We start from the raw sequence: 21,141 nt of genomic DNA, 5'->3' as shown, positions 1-21,141 counted from the left end.
AGGTAAAACATAAAAAAAAGAAGTAACTCAGGATGCTGCCTTGGCAAGGTGTGTAGCCTAGGATGGATGGGAAGGCAGCCGGTCAATGTTGTTCCCTTCCCATACCCAGAGTCTGGCTCAGATTGAGTTATAATAAGGAGCAGAGATCTAAACCCAAGTACTCTAGACCACTGGTTCTCAAACTCGGTCCTCAAGGACCCCCAACAGTGCATGTTTTCGAGGTCACCGCACAGGTGCACTCGTTATTCACTGATGCATTTTAAAATATGACAGGTGGAGCTAATTATTTCACCTTTGATTCTGTGTGGAGACCAAGAAAACATGGACTGTTGGGGGTCATTGAGGACCGAGGTGGAGAACCACTGATCTAGACAATTCTACGTTATTATTATTTTATTGAAGCCCTAGGGGCATGCTCCAAATCACCCTGTGCAGGCACCTGTGAATCACTGATACTGTACCTGGAGATAAATGGCCCCTCAGGTGGCAAGGGTCTTCTGCCGCAGCATCAGGGGGTGCTGGGAGGTATCCAATTGGATAATGCCAACCAAAGATGACATTAACCACAAGATCCAAGCTTGGAACATATTGGAAAATGTGGAAACTTTGAAGGGTTTTTATCACATTTTAGGCTTTAGCACATCCCGCCCCGTTTAAAAGCACCACAGTCACAGGAAAACATTCATGGCGTTAAACTATTGAAATTCGCTGTCCATCCTTACTCCTCTTGGAGAAGGCAAACCTTGGTGGGAGATGGAGAGTCATGATGCTGTGATCATACCATTGTAGACCCACCCACTGCAATGCAATGCCGTGACTCCTGGTCTTATAAAACGGAAGGCAGGGCCGCAATGATGCATTTCAGTTCATTATCAAATGTCTCCTAGACACAGGGCTATTTTTCCGCAGGCTCCAGCAGGAACTGAGGCCCTTATTCTAGTTCACTCTTTCTGACAAAATATTTCTTAGATGGACAAAACCATGTGCACTGCAGGTGAGGCAGGTGTTAATTGTGCAGAGATAATTAGATTTGGGTGGGGTTTTACACCTGCCTCACCTGCAGTGCACATGGTTTTGTCCATCTAAGAAATATTTTGTCAGAAAGAGTGAACTAGAATAAGGCCTCAGTTCCTGCTGGAGCCTGCTGAAAAATAGCCCTGCCTAGACATATTAGGCAGGTATGTGCTCCATTTACCATCATTCCAGGACTGCATGGTAGCGCTGTGATCTAGTGCATTATCATAATCAAGTGCAATGATGTTAGCAATATGTATATCATGTGTATTTTCACATAGTGATTGAGAGCTGATTGCGTTGTATTGTTATTTGTTGAGGCTTAGGGCAGTATCCTATTACAGTGTGTTTCATTACAGCGGTTTAACATAGACATTTTTCACTTATATCATTGGCTAAGTAAACCACACCCACGTTAGTCAACCTGCACTTTTTATGTCAATGGGCCACTTACAGTGCTTACAGGCTAAAGACTGCCAGCTAGCCCCTGAATATTCCCTATATAAAGTCATCTGAAGATTGCTCTAACAACCAGAATGTCACCAAATTTGGTAGGCGCATGGGAAGCAGGATTCAGCGTCAATAAATGTTTTTGGGGAAAATATTGTGAAATGTAAAAATGTTTTTGTTCTGTGTTATCACAATAAAGGTAATCGTTCGGTACAGTTTAATGAGTTTCACATTCTACTATGTGTTCTTGGGATTTTAATAATGCCATATAATGCCTAATACATACAATATGTAAACTTGAGAGTCTACATCAACAATGGCTATATACTGTACAATCATCGCATGCAATTCTTGCCTCTCCACCTTACAGAGTAAAGTATGTTATCTTTTAGTCTCCCTCTGTCCTCTGTCTCTAGTGTGCCCTCTTGTGGTTGGGATCCACGTACTGGAATGAATACTTTCTAATCTCATATAATATTTTTGATATCATTAGTTGATCACTTCTGTTCTCTTTAGTTATCATTGGGACCACTGCGCACAGGAGACTAGATTCTTATAATTATTATTATTATCATTATTATTAATAGCCTTCATTTATATGGTGCCAAAAGGGATCCTCAGCGCCCAATTAGAGAGTGCATAAACAAATAGCCAAACCAAGAGGATATTGATACCCCTTTCACACTGCACTTGTAAAATGGTATATTGCCGTTTTTTTTTCACATTTGAACACGTTTAAGGCTGCAGTGGGAAAGCACCAGAGTTCATTTACCGGTTAAAGATAACCAGTATTTCAAAACGTTTAAAAAGCAGAGTCCTACACGTTTCAGAGCCGTTTTTTATGCAGTGAGAATAGCTCTGAAACGGTATTTAGCAAAAGACAACAGATTACAGACCTGTGATAGGCTGTCCCCTGCATTCTGCCTTGAAACGTGTTGAGGGGATTAAAACGGGTTGACTGATGTGAATGGTATTTAAATGGGTAATCTACTGCAATGTCAAATACCGTTTAAAAATACAATTTTTAAAAACGTTTTGCCAATGTGAAAGCGGTATGAAAGTATCAGGGTGGCATAAACCAAGGGATTAGATGCCATCGATGGGAGTATGGAGTAGAACATATTTTAAATAAAAGTAGGAAAAGCACATGAGGGAAGAGCACCCTGCTCGTGAGAGCTTACATTCTAAAGGGGAGGGGCATACTGACAGGGGTGACATGGATTATTATTTTATTATTATTATTAGATTTTCTCTATAAGGTGCCACCAGTGGTTTGCAGTGCCGTACATATGGTACACATAATAACAATTCAGGGTAAACAGAACTAAACATAGTTGTCAGCGTACTACCAGGGGCAAGTTGTCATTGGAAGGGATGAATGAACACAAGTGAGAAGAGATGCGGCTATGGATGGTAGGTGACTAAGAAAGCTGTAATTGAAAAGCAAGAAGAGGGTTGTGAGAACAGGAGGGAAGAGGGCCCTGCTCCAAGGAGCTTACAGTCTAGAGTAGGGGTGGGCAACATAAAGCTTGCAAGCCAGATGCGGCGCACTAACCAATCCTGACTGGCCCGCTGCCCTCCATCATTGTGCAATGACAAGCGGCCCAACTGGCTGAGCTGCTTGTTATTGCGCTACAGCAGTGAGCAGTCCCAACCCACGGTCCATAGTCCATAGCCCCACCTCTTGTGTCTCTTTGCCATGATTCATTGGTTGGCGGCGAGGGGGATGGAGCCAATTTTACTTACTTGTCATGAAATTGTCATATTGACGCCGCCCCCTTATTGCCGACCTATGAATTGTGTGTCCCCTGCTGAAGGAGTGACCCCTAAGTGCTGCTTAAAGATTAAAATGATCGATGCCCAGGCTTGGCATCAACAATGACTGCTGTGGCATCCTCCCTCAAGATGCCAGTGTGTGCACTACATGTATGTGTATGCGGTGCATGCATGGATACTCTCTCCTAGGACTTTTTTGTGAAATATACCGTATTTGCCGGCGTATTAGGCGACCGGCCGTATAAGACGACCCCCCAACAATAGGAGGGCCCCAGGAGAGCCCAGCTAAATGCAATAAGGGCCAGGAGGGAATGAAATGCCCACAGGCCGAGAGGGCCCGACTATCATGCCCACAGGCCAGAGGGGCCTGATCCGTACCCACGGGCCTAGTGCCCGATCACCCGGTGGCCTAGGGAGGGGTAGGTTGCCTGGGGCCGCCTCCCTGCTGTTGGGAGAGGCGGCAGGGGGGGAGCTTCATCAGCTCTTTTGCTTTCCACCCCTGCTGGCCTCTCCGGATCCGGCTGCCATCCTTCTTCTGCCGCTGGCCTGTCCTGGCCAGTGGCGGGGCTGCTTCTCCTCTTCGCCACCCGGCGTCTTCTGGCCTCTTCAGCGGCCGCAGGAGCTCTTCTCCCTGCCGCAGTCTTCTGCGCTGTCCTCCGGCGGCTTCCAGCATTCTCTTGCTCCTCAGCCGGGGAACTTCCTTCCTCGCTCTCCTGGCGGCGTCCCGACAGTCATTATCCCGACATTGGGATCCCGACTGCCCGGACTCAGACAGCATGGCCAGCGCAACAAAGCCCCTTGCGGGCTCACTGCACTCACCAAGCTGTGGGCACGGTGGCTCACTACGCTCGCCACCTATTCTATTCTCCCTCTATGGGGGTCGTGGACCCCCACGAGGGAGAATGGCTGACGGCCATCAGGAACCCGGCCATCTGTGTTTTAACAGTCGGGATCCCGACATCGGGTTAATGACTGTCGGGATCCCGACTGTCGGGACCCCGTCCGGCACTCCATGCAATAATTGATACATTCTTGATTATTGCAATGCAAATTTGGGTGATTTTATCACATTCCAATCGAATCTGAGATACGGATTTAAAATGAAATGCGCTACTACCGTACTGTAAGTTTATATGTTTTAAAAAAAATTGCAACACTGTAGCTAAAAAAGTAATAATTTTTGGGTACGGGTTGGGGAGATGGTCACTAGCACGACTCAATTAAGTATGACGACATACATTGGGTCGGTCACTGAAGGTCGACTGGGCTTATGTCGACACCTGTAATTGGTAGACACTCAAAGGGTCGACATGCATTTTTCAAGGTTGTGTTTGAGCCGACATGTGCCGACAAGCGGTATTTCATACCCTACCATCCACTACGGCCTGGTGGGATAATATAATATTGTTCCCGAAGCAAGCCATGCGAGTGGACTCGGTACACTTAGATGGTGTTCTTAATGTCGACAATTCGTATTCGTATTGATGTGCTATCAATACGATTACGAATTGCCGTATTTTCGGAATAGTAAATGTCAAAAATAAGTGTATTTCTGGATACAAATACACCTATGTTTTACAAATTTCCTTTAGTAAATTTCCCCCGTAATGTTTTAAATTTGCCAATAACATAAAGAATTTTAGACAAAGAAGTGACAAGAATACAAATTGGAAATCAAATCAAGCCTAACTAGAAGCCTGGAGGCCAGATGTGACCCTTATGGGTTTTTCTAGGCCACCCCCCGGGCTCTTTTGCAAAAACATAACCTTTATTTTATGACATTTTTCTTTTAGCAAGATTTGTTAATTCAATTATTTTGTTTCATTGGCTTCACCAGATAAAAGTTGTACAGTATTAGGTGGGGCTCCACCTGAATATTACAGACAGTGCCGCGATTCCTCTCTCTGATCATGTTGGGTGATTTACTTCACAAAATGTAAATGTTATTACAAAAACCCCTTAGCAAATAATAAGACATGTAATAATCATAATAATAATTTTATTTATATAGCGCTCCTTCTCCAATAGGAGTCAAAACGCTTGTCCTACATCTATTGTCTAACTTGTATAAAGCAGTTAATGCTGTTCTGGGATTCTGCATTCTGTTTGTCACCACATCAACCGGTATTTGGGGTAGGAGAAGCTTTCCTAATCATGAAAGAATAAAGGTGTGAAGGTGCCCATACATGGTGCGATTGCTGTGTGCGATGCGCACTCCCGCAGACATCCCATCACACAGTTCAAAAAGTTGGTGGAACTCATTATCCCCCCCCCCCCTTCCCCCCCTATATGTCACAGCCAGGGTGGGTACTTGAGTGTTCTGCTCCCCCCTGCAAGCTCTAAATGAATTGCCTATCTCACATACCCATGAAAAGAATAATGTGGGCCACATAATGCCACCTTTAATGCAAATTATGCCCTATAGTCCAAAACAACCCAACAACCCCAAAAAAAAAACGGGACAGTGCGCGCCGCAGGCGTGCAGCAAAAATTTAGGGCAAGGCTTTGTGGGACAGATAATTATGCACACCGTAATGCCCATTACACATTATGCCACAAACAGTAATGCCCATTGCACAATATGCCACACGGTAGTGCCCCTTACATATTATGCCACATAAGTGCCACTTACCTAAATGCTCATGGCTAGGGTTCTCTTGTTGCCAGGGGTTACATGCTCATTGCCAGGGGTTTCTTGCTCGTTGCCAGGGGTTCCATGCACAGTACCAGGGGTAACATGCACGGTGCCAAGGTAACATGCTCCGTGCCAGGGGTAACATGCTCCATGCCAGGAGTAACATGGTCCGTGCTAGGGGTAACATGCACGCTGACAGGGGTAACATGCTCGATGCCCGTGGTTAAATGCACAGTGCCAGGGGTAGCATGCATGGTGCCAGGGGTAACATGCATGCTGACAGGGTTAATGTTCCGTGCCAGGGGTAACATGCACGCTGACAGGGGTAACATGTTCCGTGACAGTGGTTAAATGCACAGCACCAGGGCTTTAATGCATGACGCCTGGGGTTAAATGCACAGCGCCTGGGGTTAAATGCACGGCAACAGGGCTTACATGCACGGCACCAGGGCTTTAATGCATGGCACCTGGGGTTAAATGCACGGCACCTGGGGTTAAATGCACGGCAACAGGGCTTACATGCACGGCACCAGGGCTTACATGCACGGCACCAGGGCTTACATGCACGGCACCAGGGCTTACATGCACGGTGCCAGGGAGAAGTGTGTGCACTGCGCTAACTGTGTAGTAAAGGAGACATTGTGCGCCGCAGGCGTGCAGCAAAAATTTAAGGCAAGGCTTTGTGGGACAGATAATTATGCACACCGTAATGCCCATTACACATTATGCCACAAACAGTAATGCCCATTGCACAATATGCCACACGGTAGTGCCCCTTACATATTATGCCACATAAGTGCCACTTACCTAAATGCTCATGGCTAGGGTTCTCTTGTTGCCAGGGGTTACATGCTCATTGCCAGGGGTTTCTTGCTCGTTGCCAGGGGTTCCATGCACAGTACCAGGGGTAACATGCACGGTGCCAAGGTAACATGCTCCGTGCCAGGGGTAACATGCTCCATGCCAGGAGTAACATGGTACGTGCTAGGGGTAACATGCACGCTGACAGGGGTAACATGCTCGATGCCCGTGGTTAAATGCACAGTGCCAGGGGTAGCATGCATGGTGCCAGGGGTAACATGCACGCTGACAGGGTTAATGTTCCGTGCCAGGGGTAACATGCACGCTGACAGGGGTAACATGTTCCGTGACAGTGGTTAAATGCACAGCACCAGGGCTTTAATGCATGGCGCCTGGTGTTAAATGCACGGCACCAGGGCTTTAATGCATGGCACCTGGGGTTAAATGCACGGCACCTGGGGTTAAATGCACAGCAACAGGGCTTACATGCACGGCACCAGGGCTTACATGCACGGCACCAGGGCTTACATGCACGGTGCCAGGGAGAAGTGTGTGCACTGCGCTAACTGTGTAGTAAAGGAGACAGCCGGGCAGAGCAGTGGAAACCCGGCTGTCTCTCTTAGAGCAGGTCCATCTGTCCACGGCGCGGCTATTTAAAATGCTGCGCCAGGCCTGGCAGCCAATCAGGCATCATAAGCTCTGATTGGCTCGCAAGTCACGAGAACGCGTTAGTTTAAATAGCCACGGAGTTGCGGATTGATGGACAAGAGAGACAGCCAGGTTTCCACCACTCTGCCCGGCTGTCTAGCAAAGCAGGCAGGGACAGGCACAGCAGGGCAAGGTGACCGGACGGAGGCAGAACCGTTCCGCCTCCAATATGGAACTGACCGAACGCAGTCTCGCCTCATAACACTTTAACCCCAGGTATATCAGCATAAATAAAATACTGTATAGGGAAATGAGGCAGATGTATTAAGTCTGGTAAAGTGATAAAGCGGTGATAAAGAGGAAGGTGATGATAAGTCACTAGCCAATCAACTGTGTTTGAAAAATGGCAGTATGGAGTTGAAAGGCTGGTGTGTTATCAGATTGGGGCATTTTACCTGGGAGAGCAGACAGACCACTTAACTCGCAGCTAATTGAATCAATCCATAATGGGCCCAATTCAGACCTGATCCCAGGACAAATTTGTTCTCAAAATGGGCAAAACCATGTGCACTGCAGGTGGGGCAGATATAACATGTGCAGAGAGAATTAGATTTGGGTGAGTTATTTTGTTTCTGTGCAGAGTAGATACTGACTGTTTTATTGTTTCACTTCCGTTTAGATTTCAGTTTGAATACACCCCCCCCCCCCCCAAATCTAACTCTCTCTGCACATGTTACATCTGCCCACCTGCAGTGCACATGGTTTTGCCCAAGGTCTGAATTAGGCCCAATGCAGTGCTTAAAGTGGTCCAAGGGAGGTGGTGGAACTTACCCCTCTACACTCACCCTTGCGGTCGACACCTCTAGCACCTCCTGGCAGAAGCCACACCCCTACTGCCACCCTTACACGGTACCAAGGGTATTCAGTGGCGGGTGGCAGGTATTCATCATGGCAGCGTCTCAAATACATAATGTAATAGTGAATAAATTGCACGCGCCAGGGGTGTGGCTTAATAAAAAGGGTGTGTGACTTAATATAAGGGGCGTGGTCTAGCAGGAAAACAATTACCTTACACCTAACTTTGCAACATGCATGACCAGACATTGGTTACCGCAGGAATGGTCATTGTCCTCCCACACTTAAGTTGGCCGGCTGAAGGCCACACAGTGACATAAAAACATAAAGGCCCACACAGTGACCTAGTATGCCTCACAAATCAAGCCCAAACAATGACAGGCACATATATGCCTCCACAGTGCCAGACATGCCCCCACAGTGCCAGATATGCCCTCACAGTGCCAGACACATAAATGCCCCCACAGTGCCAGATATGCCCCCACAGTGTCAGACACATATATGTCCCCACAGTGCCAGACATGCCCCCACAGTGCCAGATATTCCTCCACAGTGCCAGACACATTTATGCCCCACAGTGCCAGATATGCCCCCACAGTGCCAGACACATATATGCCCCCACAGTGCCAGACACATATATGCCCCCACAGTGCCAGATATGCCCCCACAGTGCCAGACACATATATGCCCCCACAGTGCCAGATATGCCCCCACAGTGCCAGACACATATATGCCCCCACAGTGCCAGACACATATATGTGTCTGGCACTGTGGGGGCATATCTGGCACTATGGGGGAATATCTGGCACTGTGGGGGCACATAGGATATATGCCCCCCCACAGTGCCAGATATACCCACATAGTGCCAGATATGCCCCCACAGTGCCAGTCTGGTATGCCCCCACAGTACCAGCCTGGTATGCCCCCACAGTGCCCAGGGGCAAACGAAGGATATTCAGAAGGGGGTTTCCAGTGGGGCGGACCAAAGCACGGAGACGGACACTTAGGTGACCCAGTATATGCCGGGTCAGTTAAAGTATTATAGATAGACCAAATGTATATAAATAATAAGGTACTCTTTACTTAGAAGGGCGCCCATCTCGGCCATCTCGGGCATTGAATGCACTAAAAAATCAGGTGCGATCAACCGACGAGATGCCCGAGATTTCCCATAGGGAACAATGTTAAATGTCTCAATTGACCCGATTTTCCTGTTCAATGCCTCAATTGACCCAATTTTTCCATAGGAAATGTTAAATGGGCCACAGAGGCCAAATAGGCACCCTGAAGTGAATAATGGCCACCCGAATTGTTAACGCCACCCCACGATCAACGTCAACCCGAAGCGTGGCGAGCGCAGCGAGCCCGCGAGGGGCGGCGGTACGCGTCCTACGACCTTTTCATACCCCCACTATCCACGTCGGCGTGGAGTTGAGAATAGAAAGTGTGGCGAGCGCAGCGAGCCACCGAGCCCGAAGCGTGGCGAGCGGACGCGGATACCTTCACAGGTATCCGCGTCCCCTCGCGGGCTTCACAGCTGTCCGCGTACCCTCGCGGGACTCGCTGCGCTCGCCACGCTTCGGGCTCGGTGGCTCGCTGCGCTCGCCACACTTTCTATTCTCAACTCCACGCCGACGTGGATAGTGGGGGTATGAAAAGGTCGTAGGACGCGTACCGCCGCCCCTCGTGGGCTCGCTGCGCTCGCCACGCATTGGGTTGACGTTGATCGTGGGGTGGCGTTAACAATTCGGGTGGCCATTATACACTTCAGGGTGCCTATTTGGCCTCTGTGGCCCATTTAACATTGTTTCCTATGGAAAAATCGGGTCAATTGAGGCATTGAACAGGAAAATTGGGTCAATTGAGACATTTAACATTGTTCCCTATGGGAAATCTCGGGCATCTCGTCGGTTGATCGCACCCGATTTTTTAGTGCATTCAATGCCCGAGATGCCCGAGATTTTTTACTAACGATGCCCACGATCAAAATCGTGGGCGCCCTTCTAAGTAAAGAGTACCAATAATAATATATATATATATATATACATACATATACATACATACATACATACATACATACATACATACATATATATATATATATATATATATATATATACATACAGGGGCATCAACAGCAGTGATGCCCAATGTATTGGGGCCCCTACCGATCTTCCAGCATTAGGGGTGGGGGAAGCTTTGATGTCCCGCCGGGGGTAGGGGGTATTATATCAACCGTTCAGCATGTAGGGCCTGGATCAGTAATTTCCACTAATTACCCCTTTACTGCACAGATGGTGGGAGAAGTGGCATTGGGCTGAATGAAGGGGTCCTGATACATAACTTCCAGGGTAGTAGAGGACATTTAATATGCAGAGGAGGGGTGTATAGTGGAGTGGGCTTACTATTCATAATTTTCTGGTGGTAGGACAGCTTGCTTGACTGCAGATATCTCCAGTTCCCGGAACTAGATTTCTTAGCTTTTAATGGAATTAAAATCTAGAGAATCCCACCTACCAAATGGTATTGGGGACTAGGGGATCAGAGTTCAGCAGGGAGAGCAATCTGCCAATGAGAATATAAAACTACATACCAGGTGTGTGGAGCTGGAGCAGCTGCTGGAAGGCTGATATCTCTGGTTCTGGGAACAGTAGAGACAAGCTGTTAGTGTCCATCAAAGAGGGAGAGTCCCTGCTTTTGTAATATACCCTTAGAAAAACTCTATGTCAGAGGGAACCTGAAATATCTGACTGGGAAGAGCAATTAACAGTCTTGGATGGGGACCATTGCTTTGAAGTCAGATATCTCCGGTTCCCAATGGCTGATTTTTAAAATTCTTGTACCCATGGAAAGAGGGGACCCTCAGCTTTCAGCCTACGGCCCTTAGACTCCTAGGGGGGTTTCTAGGTACTCAGAAACCCCCCTGCATGCGCTACTGAGTGCCAGCCTGGTATTCCCCCACAGTGCCATACACATATGCCCCCACAGTGCCAGTCTGGTATTCCCCCACAGTGCCATACACATATGCCCCCAATGTGACAGAATACCCCAGCAGCAGCACAACTCACCTCAGAATACCCCAGCAGCAGCACAACTCAGCACAACTCAGAGGACAGTCCGTGTCATCCTGCAGTGCTGGTTGTCTCCTCGTCCTCCGCTGCCGATTCCCTTCAGAGTGGAGGGGAGCTCATCCCGCGTCTCTCCTTTCCCTAAACCATCAGTCAATCATACCTCGCAGACTGGCTCCTGATTGGCTGCCGGCCCGCGAGCTCTGATTGGCTCAGAGTCCGGCAGCCAATCAAGAGACAGTCCTCCAGCTCTAATTGACTGACAGCCCGCCCAGTCACAGGAAGGAAGCGGGCAGAGGCATAGGTGCCGATTCTGTGGGTGCTCAAGGGCCCGAGCACCCACGGATATTGATGAGCACCCACGGGCCAGAGTCGCGCTGCTGGGCCACCATATTAACTTGCTAATTTGCAGCTGCAGAACCCGCATCGCCGGCCCTGCCACCTGGCAAACAGTATGCCGGGAAGAGTGTATTCCGTATGCTCTTTAGTGACCCGGCGGCTGTCGTATAAAAGATGCTGCCCAGCGCCATTAACAGAGCTGACAGAAGCATCTTTCCAGCATTCTTGTGCATGGGGGTACGTACGGTTATCATAGAGAAACAGCTGCAGCAGGTCCACAAGTTATGTGTAAAAAGGGGAACTGTTGCCTTAATTTGAATATTTGAGACAACTGTGCTGCGTATTGGTATTATTTTGTGGCCACGCCCATTCCTCTTGAAGCAACTCCCCTATATTTTTGGCTTCAGCACCCATCAGCAAAAACATAAATCGGCACCTATGAGGTGCTACACACTGTGTATTCTGTGTATTGCTGCCTGTGACTGGAGGACATGGGCGTGCTGTGGAGGCTGAGCTCTAATATATGGCTTAATGCAGCCTGAGCCAGCCTCCTGGAAGAAATCTAAATGTAATTGTGGCTGTGCATGGTGGGCGGAAGGAGGCGGAACTGAGTTCCGGCTTCAATTACAACTGCTGGAACTCAGTCCCGCCCCGTTCCGGCCCACTTTAAACCCTGGCCCAATGTCTCATTTAGAAATTCTAGTGCATGAGTGCAGAGACTGTTATAGGGTACACGGTCCATGGGTCAACAATGATTAGGTCATCCACTAATCGTCAACAGTGAGTAGGTTGACACCTAAGAATAGTCAACATATCCTAGGTTGACAATGACAGAAGTTTGACACAAGCCACATGAACATGGTTGGCACTGAAATGGTCGACATGAGTTTTTCATGTTTTATTTTTTAAACTGACTTAGTTCATAAATGACCATAGAATTAGATGATAAAAGAGTGCCGAGCGCATCCCGGTGCTGTGCCAGTAGTATGAAGAGCGCAAAGAGCCATATGAAGGGGCGCATACACTTATTCGGTGTCAACATATGTCGGCATAGACACAACACTCCTGTTGACCTTTTCAATGACGATCGTGTTCATGACGACCGTCACCGTGTGTCAACCTTTTGCTACTGTTGACCCAGAGTATGTTGACCATTCCTAGGTGACCACCTAGTCACTGTCAACCATTAGTGGTCGAAATAGTGACTATTGACCTAGACATTGTCCATCATCTATCCCATAATCCTATTACAGACAATGGAGTCATCTGCCGCCGGGCTCCTGCTCCCAAGGGGTCACCTCTTCTCCCCTTGCCAGTGTGAATCAGTTAAATGAAAGCCGTTGATATTCCTCCTGTGGCTGACTCCCCTCCTAACATCATTTTTGCAAGTGTCACACCCAGGGCCGGTGCAAGAGTTCTTAGCACCCTAGGCAAAACCTCTGCTGACTCCCCCCCCCCCCCCCCCCATTAACCCTTAAGAAAGAGGTTGTATTTATTTATTTACAGTTTCTTGTATAGCGCAGCAGAATTCGGTTGAGCTTTACAAATGTTCACAACACTGGGTAAAACAGACATTCATGGAGGAAGGAGGGCCTTGCTGCAAACAGGGAGCATTCCGAATCTTATGTGTGTGTGTGTGTGTGTGTGTGTGTATATATATACATACACACACTTAGCAAAGGGGACACCACTTTCAGACGAAATGCTTCTAAATAAATATTTACTTTATTTTTAGATATGTATATATACACATACTGTACATATATATATATATATATATATATATATATATATACTACATGGGCTCTGTCATACACATATATATATATATATATATATTATAATACCCTCCCCCAGGCAGCCACTACTGCATGTGCCAATGTGCCATACCTCCACAAGCTTAATGTTGGTGTGGGGGCTGGCAGGGAGGCGTTGCTCCCTGGCGGTTCTGCGGGCTACACTGCGCCGATGTACACAGCCTTGAGTGGAGGGGAGGAGTGTAATGCGGGCGCTGCCAATCCAGATCCACGGGAAGTGGGGTGGGGGTGTTATGCGCCCGGTGGGTGCAGATCCAGATCCACGGTCGGGTATGGTGTTATGTGGGCGCTGCCACCCGCCGATTACATTGATGAGCTCCAGGGGGCAAGGGATGCGGGCGCTACCACCCGCCGATGAAATCGAGCAGCTCCAGGGAGTGGGGGGGGGGGGGGGCGCGGCTGCACCTCCCGCTGATGACACCACTGACCAACCTCCAGGTGTCTGTGTTTGTAGGTGGGTGGGGGGGGGGGGGGTTGTGGGCTTACCCGCTGCTTCCCTGAAGGCTGGGATGGTTACTGCTTTCTTCCTGTTCCTCCTGCTCCTTGCGCGTCAGGCAACTGGTTTCCTGCTTCTATTCTGCAGCTCTGTATCGCCCCCCAGTGGCCGGCGCCCTAGGCAAATGCCTAAAGCTGCCTAGTGGTGGCGCCGGCCCTGGTCACACCCTGTATTAGAACCCATGACCTGTCTTACTGGAGACAGACACCTTACTGATTGAGCTGTTTGGGGGGGGGCACCAATATTTATCTTGCATTGGGGTATGGCATGTATGTTGCACATCTAGATATTGAAGAGGATGCCAGAATAATGTAATCAATAAACAACAATCTCTGATCTTATTCAGCAGAAGCGCTCGTGTGCAGAAAACAAAAGCTTTCTATATTTTGCATTCCTCACATCTGCCCTGGTGTATCAGACGCTTACTGAACACATTTCCATCTAAGCAGCAGTTAGTGATCCTGATGCTGGCAAACATACACATTCCACCCAGCAGCTGCCATTGTTCTACAAATATGTACCGTGGCACCGTGTTATTTAACTTGTTGCAAGCCATGTATTGCCTTCAAATTCCGAATTCATTTTTTACTCCCTAATAACATGGAAAGCAGCCCTCTGGATAGGATCTGTAAACTTCAGGGATGCCTGTGATATTTGCACAAGTTGTTATGGGTTACCAAAATGACTGGGACAAGCTGAGAGAATGCTTTCAAAGTACTGCTATCACCAAGGATAATAACGCTCCGGATGAAACAATGCCATCATTGACTAAATGCTTTAAAATGTTGTTGTTCTTCTTTCTCCCTAGTTTCCTACCCGTAACGCTCGGAGATAAAATGTACTTTTGCACATTCCCTTATGCTCCTATAGATACAATTGCAACACTCTTTATGTACAGCCCCGGAATGTTTCTGCTGTATAGTTCAGAATGCTAATTTTGTTACATTGTTATCCATCTGGGTATAAATGAGACTGCTTTGTCGAAACAAATTTTTTGTATTTTATCATGTATACAGACAGAGCTTACTGCAGTATTGTTGGCACTGTCGGGCTAATTCAGCCCTGTTCGCCAGCCTGAGAAACCCCTCCGTGCAATCACAGCCAGCAAGTCAGGTCTCATTTATTTTTCTCACCTTGTTATTCCTTTTTGGCTTATAAAAATGCATTACTGCTATTACTTATGGCATTAAGACAGATCAATTCAAGCTTCATATGGAAGGACAGCTTGCAACATTTATAAAAAGCTTCTCCTGGCTCAATTGTGATGGGATTCAACAGAGCTGGCTGTGGGTGGCGATGTAATGGCACTTATGGAGTACTTTGATGCAACTAGAGCAGTGTTTGAATGACATATCTATGCCTCAAAGCTAAATAAGTATTTTATTGGTTGTCATGACAGTGGTTGTACTGTAGTTTAATACACTGATGTTCCCTGCCACCAGATCAAAATCTGTGCGATAACGTGGACTGAGGCATTAGGAATAAAGATCTATGACTATCATGTCGGCTCCTTCAAGTAATGAAAGATGTGTGCCTAAACCCCTTCTCTTTGTGAACAATAGTAGTGCAACACAGTGGCATAACTCCAAAAGACATTGGAGGCAGTGGCCACCAGGCTCCAGCTGCCAAAGGGGGCTGCTGAACCAGCACTCATCTGTAAAGCATGTAATCTGTCTCCGCACCAGAATACTGCATTTATCATACATTAAAGTAGTTCTTGTACTCTATTACTTTATTTAATTGGTGACCTCAGATAGTGGGGGTATGAAAAGGTCGGAGGACGCGTACCGCCGACCGTCGCGGGCTCGCTACGCTCGCCACGCTTCGGGTTGACGTTGATAGTGGCGTTGCGTTATCAATGGGGGGGAATTTGACATAATAATTAACCATCAGGGTGGGTTTACAATTAAAAATCGGGTCTGGGGGGCATTTAACATTGGGTCCAAAGTAAAATCGGGTCTCAGGGACCATTTTTACATTGGGTCCAATGTAAAAATCGGGTCGATCGCATCGCATCGCATTGCATGCCATTATAATGGCATGCAATGCGACCGATTTTTTAATTGTATCAGAAACGTTTTTAAAGCCCAAAAATCGGGTCGGTCGGGTCCCATCGCATACCTTAAGTTAAGGTATGCGATGGGACCCGACGGGCGCCATGCTAGGAAACAAGTACCGATAAAATTGTGAGAGGTGACGTACCAATCAATCCCTATCTGTTCCTTGTAACGTGAAGCCGAAGCTACAATGACAGTATCTGCAATAAGGAATCTTAATTCTCCCAGAAGTGCCATTGGCGAGTCACTAGGATGGCAGCACATGTTCAAGCCGGAGCCGATGGGGGGCACCACCTTCTTTTTTGCCTCTCTGCACTTACACTCTGTGAACATACAGCACTGGTACCAGATGGTTAAAAGTGATTAGAACAGTGTAATTGGAATTTTAAGTGCTTTGATCTTGGTGTTTATCTAATATTCAGACCCATGGGCAATAGAAGTCACAGGGAAGAACACTTTTGGAACCACCTGTGGCCTAGAGAGGATAGAGGGTAACACTCCATGGAGCTGCTCCTGGTGATAGAATCACCAATCACCGCCCCGCACCAGCCGATGGAAGGGGGACGCACGCAACCGTGCATTCCATAGGATCCCTCCGCTGCCGGTCCCCTGCACTTGCCGATGCATTTGCACGCGCAGGGGAGAGAGGAGGTGCCTGCAGAGGGGGCGGCATCAGGGGTCCTCATGAAAACGTCCTCGTGGGTATGCAGGAGTGGCATTGCCTGCTTTGGGTGGGCGGCTGACTTCACATGACATCAACGCCTGCCCCGTATTCAATGATCAGTGGCGGAAATAAAAGTCAGTTTAGACTGTACCATCGTTTGATGGTGGGCTACCATCGAGTTATTTCTCTCCCCTGTGGCCGCATGTGAAGGTATGTGTTCTCGTACGCAACCCCTCGCATGTTAACGAGGGGATGCGGGCTTTGGGGGGCGTTCGTGGGACGGCGTTGACCTGTTCGCTAGGCTGCGAGTATACGCAGAGAGGGGCATAAGGTCTTAGCATTTGGGAACGCCCAGCGTATCATTGGCATTCCCATGGGAACGCTGGGCGTTCTCATGCTAATGCTGTCATGAGACAGTTGGGGGGTGGACAGTTGACATCACCGGATGTCAGCTGCCCGTCCACTTCCCCCTGAACGTGCACGCATATGTAAGGTTGCTCAGAACACCCTTACATACAGTAGGAGCAAGTTTCATCTTTGCTCCTTTGGCCATAGCTAGCCATGGCTAGCCATGGCTATTCTATTGTTCTCAGCTGCAATACGTATTTTATTGCAGCTGAGAACAATAGAATAGCCATGGCTAGCCATGAAAAAAGGAGCAAAGATGAAACTTGCTCCTACTGTATGCGTGCACGCACAACATCTTTCCATGGTCGGCGACCATCGAAAGATGTGGGCGTTCCCCCATTTCCTGTGAATGGATGTTACTGTGCGGCAGCCAACCATTTGCAAGGCGGGGTTAGGTTGACTCGCAAGGATTTGTTGAGTTTTAAAAGAGCGCTAAGTTTATGTGGAAAAACAGTTATAATAATGGATGTAAGGTGAAATAATGATTATAGAGTGGTACCTGTAAAAAAGATATTGGTTAATATAAAAATTTACACCCTTTTGGGGAAAATTTATATTGAAAATGAGGTTCCAGCGTTACCTGTCCCTATCTTACCCTAAATTTCTGCGTCCTTTCTGGAAGGGCCGGGGATGTTACTCAGATCACTGTAGGCTGAGGTTGTTATAGCGCAGTCGCTGTAACACATTGTGACTCGCAAGGATGCAAATTCGCGTCCGAACGAATCAACCAGACGAACCCCCTATGACAGAATTCCTCACAGTGAGAAAGATCTCTGCATATTTCCAAATAATAACTCAAACATCAATTTACCAGAAGTCAGACCTTAAATATATACTTTCTGCACAAATGGATTCCTCAGCGATTTTCAATGATTTACTGTGATTAATTAAAATGTTCTCGACATGTGTGCGAGTGACTTGTGCAATTGAGTGGAAAAACACTGTATTAGGGGGTGTGATTCGATAACAGGTCTCATACATTTGGCTAACAGGTGAATTTGCTAATAGTTGTAAGGCCAAAAGGCATGTTGAATTATGAACGCACCAATACATTTTGGGGTGTTTTTGAGCTAATCATTTTTGCGATGTGTGAAGGTTTCTTCAGCAATTTCTCTGACCTTCTATACTTCTGTAATAAATGCAATTTTATTTAACAGCCTGGGGCTGTTTTACACTAGCAGCACTACCCTGACTGTATCAAATCATCTGTAAATAATCGTTGCGTGGGAGCATAAAGTCCTGGTCAGAGATTTTGTCAGCAGTAGTCGTGTTCTTAATACGACTTAATTACTGTAAGTTGCTATTAGGTTATTGTAATTTGTCTATTTGAAACTTCTTGAATCCAGGAAAAAAAAACATGTTTGGAATTACAATTAAACTAGAAATATGTAATTAAAATAAGACTCTGAAGATTTCAGTAACTCATTCATTTACTTTTTTTTAATAAAAAAAAAATCTAAACTTTTTACAGACATACAGTAGGGTGGGATTCTCTAACATCTGCGGCCGCACATCGTGGGCTACCGCAGACATAATTATCGCGTATGCACTAACATATGCAATAATTATGGCAAAGGACAGCTTTTGCGCTAAGAGCTGTCCTTTGCGAGATGGCCGACGATGTGCAGCGGGTCCCGGCGGCTCCCCCCCCCCCTCCCTCCCTTAACCGGTCGGTTGCTGCCACGACGCGCTCTCTTCCTCCTCCCTGCACCTGGAAGAGGATGTACAGTGCAGGGAGGAGGAGGAGGTCACTGGTCCCATAACGTTGACCCAGTAGTTACATAGTTACATATAGTTACATAGTAGGTGAGGCTGAATAAATACTTTGTCCATCTAGTTCAACCTATGTTGATAGCAGCTTATCCCTTGTTGGATAGTATGTTGCGATATTTTAAAGACAGATTATGTTACTTATTCGTACCCGTGGATGTTTTAAACCAATAAATGTTTATCCAACTTTATTGTAAACGTATTCATAGTGTCTGCCGACACCACTTCTTTAGGAAGAGAGTTCCAAAGTTTGACTGTTCACTAATAGATTATTTTCCTTAGTATACAGTGGGGGAGATGTAAACTTTGGAGGGAATATTTCCCTACTTTAGGTTTCATTGACTCAGGGACTGCAATGCCGACCCAAAAGGGGGCGGAGTCACACAAGGGATGATCATGACCTCAGATAGAGGGGACATTGAATAGCACAGTGACCCCTGTTTTTGCCACTTTGGGGGTCTACTCAGCACTTCCTGAGCAGAAGAGCAGTCCCCCCCCCCCGATTCCCCTCCTTGCATTGGTTGATGCCGAGCAATGCCCCCCCCCAACCTGCCTCCCCCGCACAAGCGTCCAAATAGCAGGACAGTTGGGGGGAATGGAAGAGTAATAAAGTAGAGGCAGATCAAATGCTAACTAAGCAGCTTTTGAAGGCTTAGTACATCTCCCCATTTATTTACAGTCAGAGAACAATGTGTTGTTTTTATACCTCTTAATAAATGCTAAATGTTTTTCCTCCTGTCCTAAGCACTGTGGGGCTTATGCACTGTTGAATGAAATTCATTCTTGCTTGTTTATTCACGCTGCATAGTCTAGAGCTGTGCACAAGCACATACAAGCAATGCAGAATAATATACAACACAAAGGCATGATTGTCAGGTGAAAGGCCACATGGGTTTGAGACTGATAATGGTCAAGTCCCTACTGTGAGAAACAGAGAAAGGTGTGTTCAATGAGGTGTGGGTGTGGCCAGGGCTGTGTGGGTGGGTGGGGCCAGCACCATGTGTGTAAAAGTAGAGAAATCACATCATTCACCCGATTTGGTTAATTGCTGGAACCTCACTTGCAAATTCTGCATTTTAATGCATGGGGAACCCATTGATTCCACAGTTCACACTTTGTTAGCATTTTGCTTTACTGTGCTAGAAAAAAAAACGCAGTTTCATTAATTCAATTTTTTCAACAAGCCAATAAGCTCCAACCTATCATTTTTCAAACCCAGACTGTAGCATGATAGGTAAGAGCTGATTGGCTGGCTGTTTATCACTCTCCACTAATAAGAGAGGAAGCCCACATAGCAAAGAGACAAATACATTTTGAGTATACTAAACTTGTAGTTAACCATAATTAATCCTTCCAACTGTTGAAAACTAACACAGAATGTATTGGGACCTCATAATAAAATTAATATTTTTGTGGGGGGTGTGTATGTCTGATTGTGGGCATTTATCTGTTTGAACTTTTTTCTGTGTGGACAATCTTCCATGTGGTTCATTTTCCATGTGAGTACTATTCTTGTAAACACATATGACAGTGTTTTTTCCTGGGCGCAATTTTACTTTGTGCTTTTTTTCTTTATAGAATACCTGCCTGGTGCACATATTGTAGATAGTTACTGTATTTAGGCAAAGGTTTTAATTCCACATTTTAACTATTGTATATACTGTAGGATATATGATGATAATAATACTTAAATAGTGATGATGAAAGTTATGGATATTTTACATTTTGAAGACTTTGGATACCTTAAAATGATAATGCCGTTGATGAGGTTTTTCCTCCTTTTTTTTCTCTTATTTTTGTTCTACTACTGAAACGCATCTGTTTTGCCTAGAAGCTGTCAAGCAAAGAAGATGTTATGATCTGACAGCTGTTAAAAAGCTTTAGCGTTTAGGGCGAGCAGCGTTACAGCTCACACAGATAACGGAATCATAGACATTTTTGTTCTTTTTCCCGCACCTGTGACAGTAGTAATTAAGCAGCTGCTGAATTTTCCGAATTGTCATAAATATTGAATATGTAAGGGTTACTATCCCTAGTTGTTTGTCTGCTGTACGCAATGCTCCCACGTGATCACACCAATCACAATGATTTAACACTAACTGGCATGTACAGTATAAGACTACCATTTTTACGCTCCACTTGCAACATATTTTAAATCATTTGTCAGCATCTGCACAATGCATGTCAGACATCACTCTGAAAATGGGAGGAGATACTGACAGGCAAACTGAATTGTAGTGTTGTCATTTTCATATATGATGTTAGATAATGATTAAATACTCAATTACATACAGCTAAAGCAACATCCTATGTGTTTTATATAATATAAAATCAGATTAAAGT

This window comes from Crinia signifera, chromosome 2, assembly GCF_055691185.1.
Source record: "Crinia signifera chromosome 2, ASM5569118v1, whole genome shotgun sequence".
NCBI lineage: Eukaryota > Metazoa > Chordata > Amphibia > Anura > Myobatrachidae > Crinia > Crinia signifera.
The sequence above is the reverse complement of the archived record's forward strand: the minus strand, read 5'-3'. Positions refer to the sequence as shown.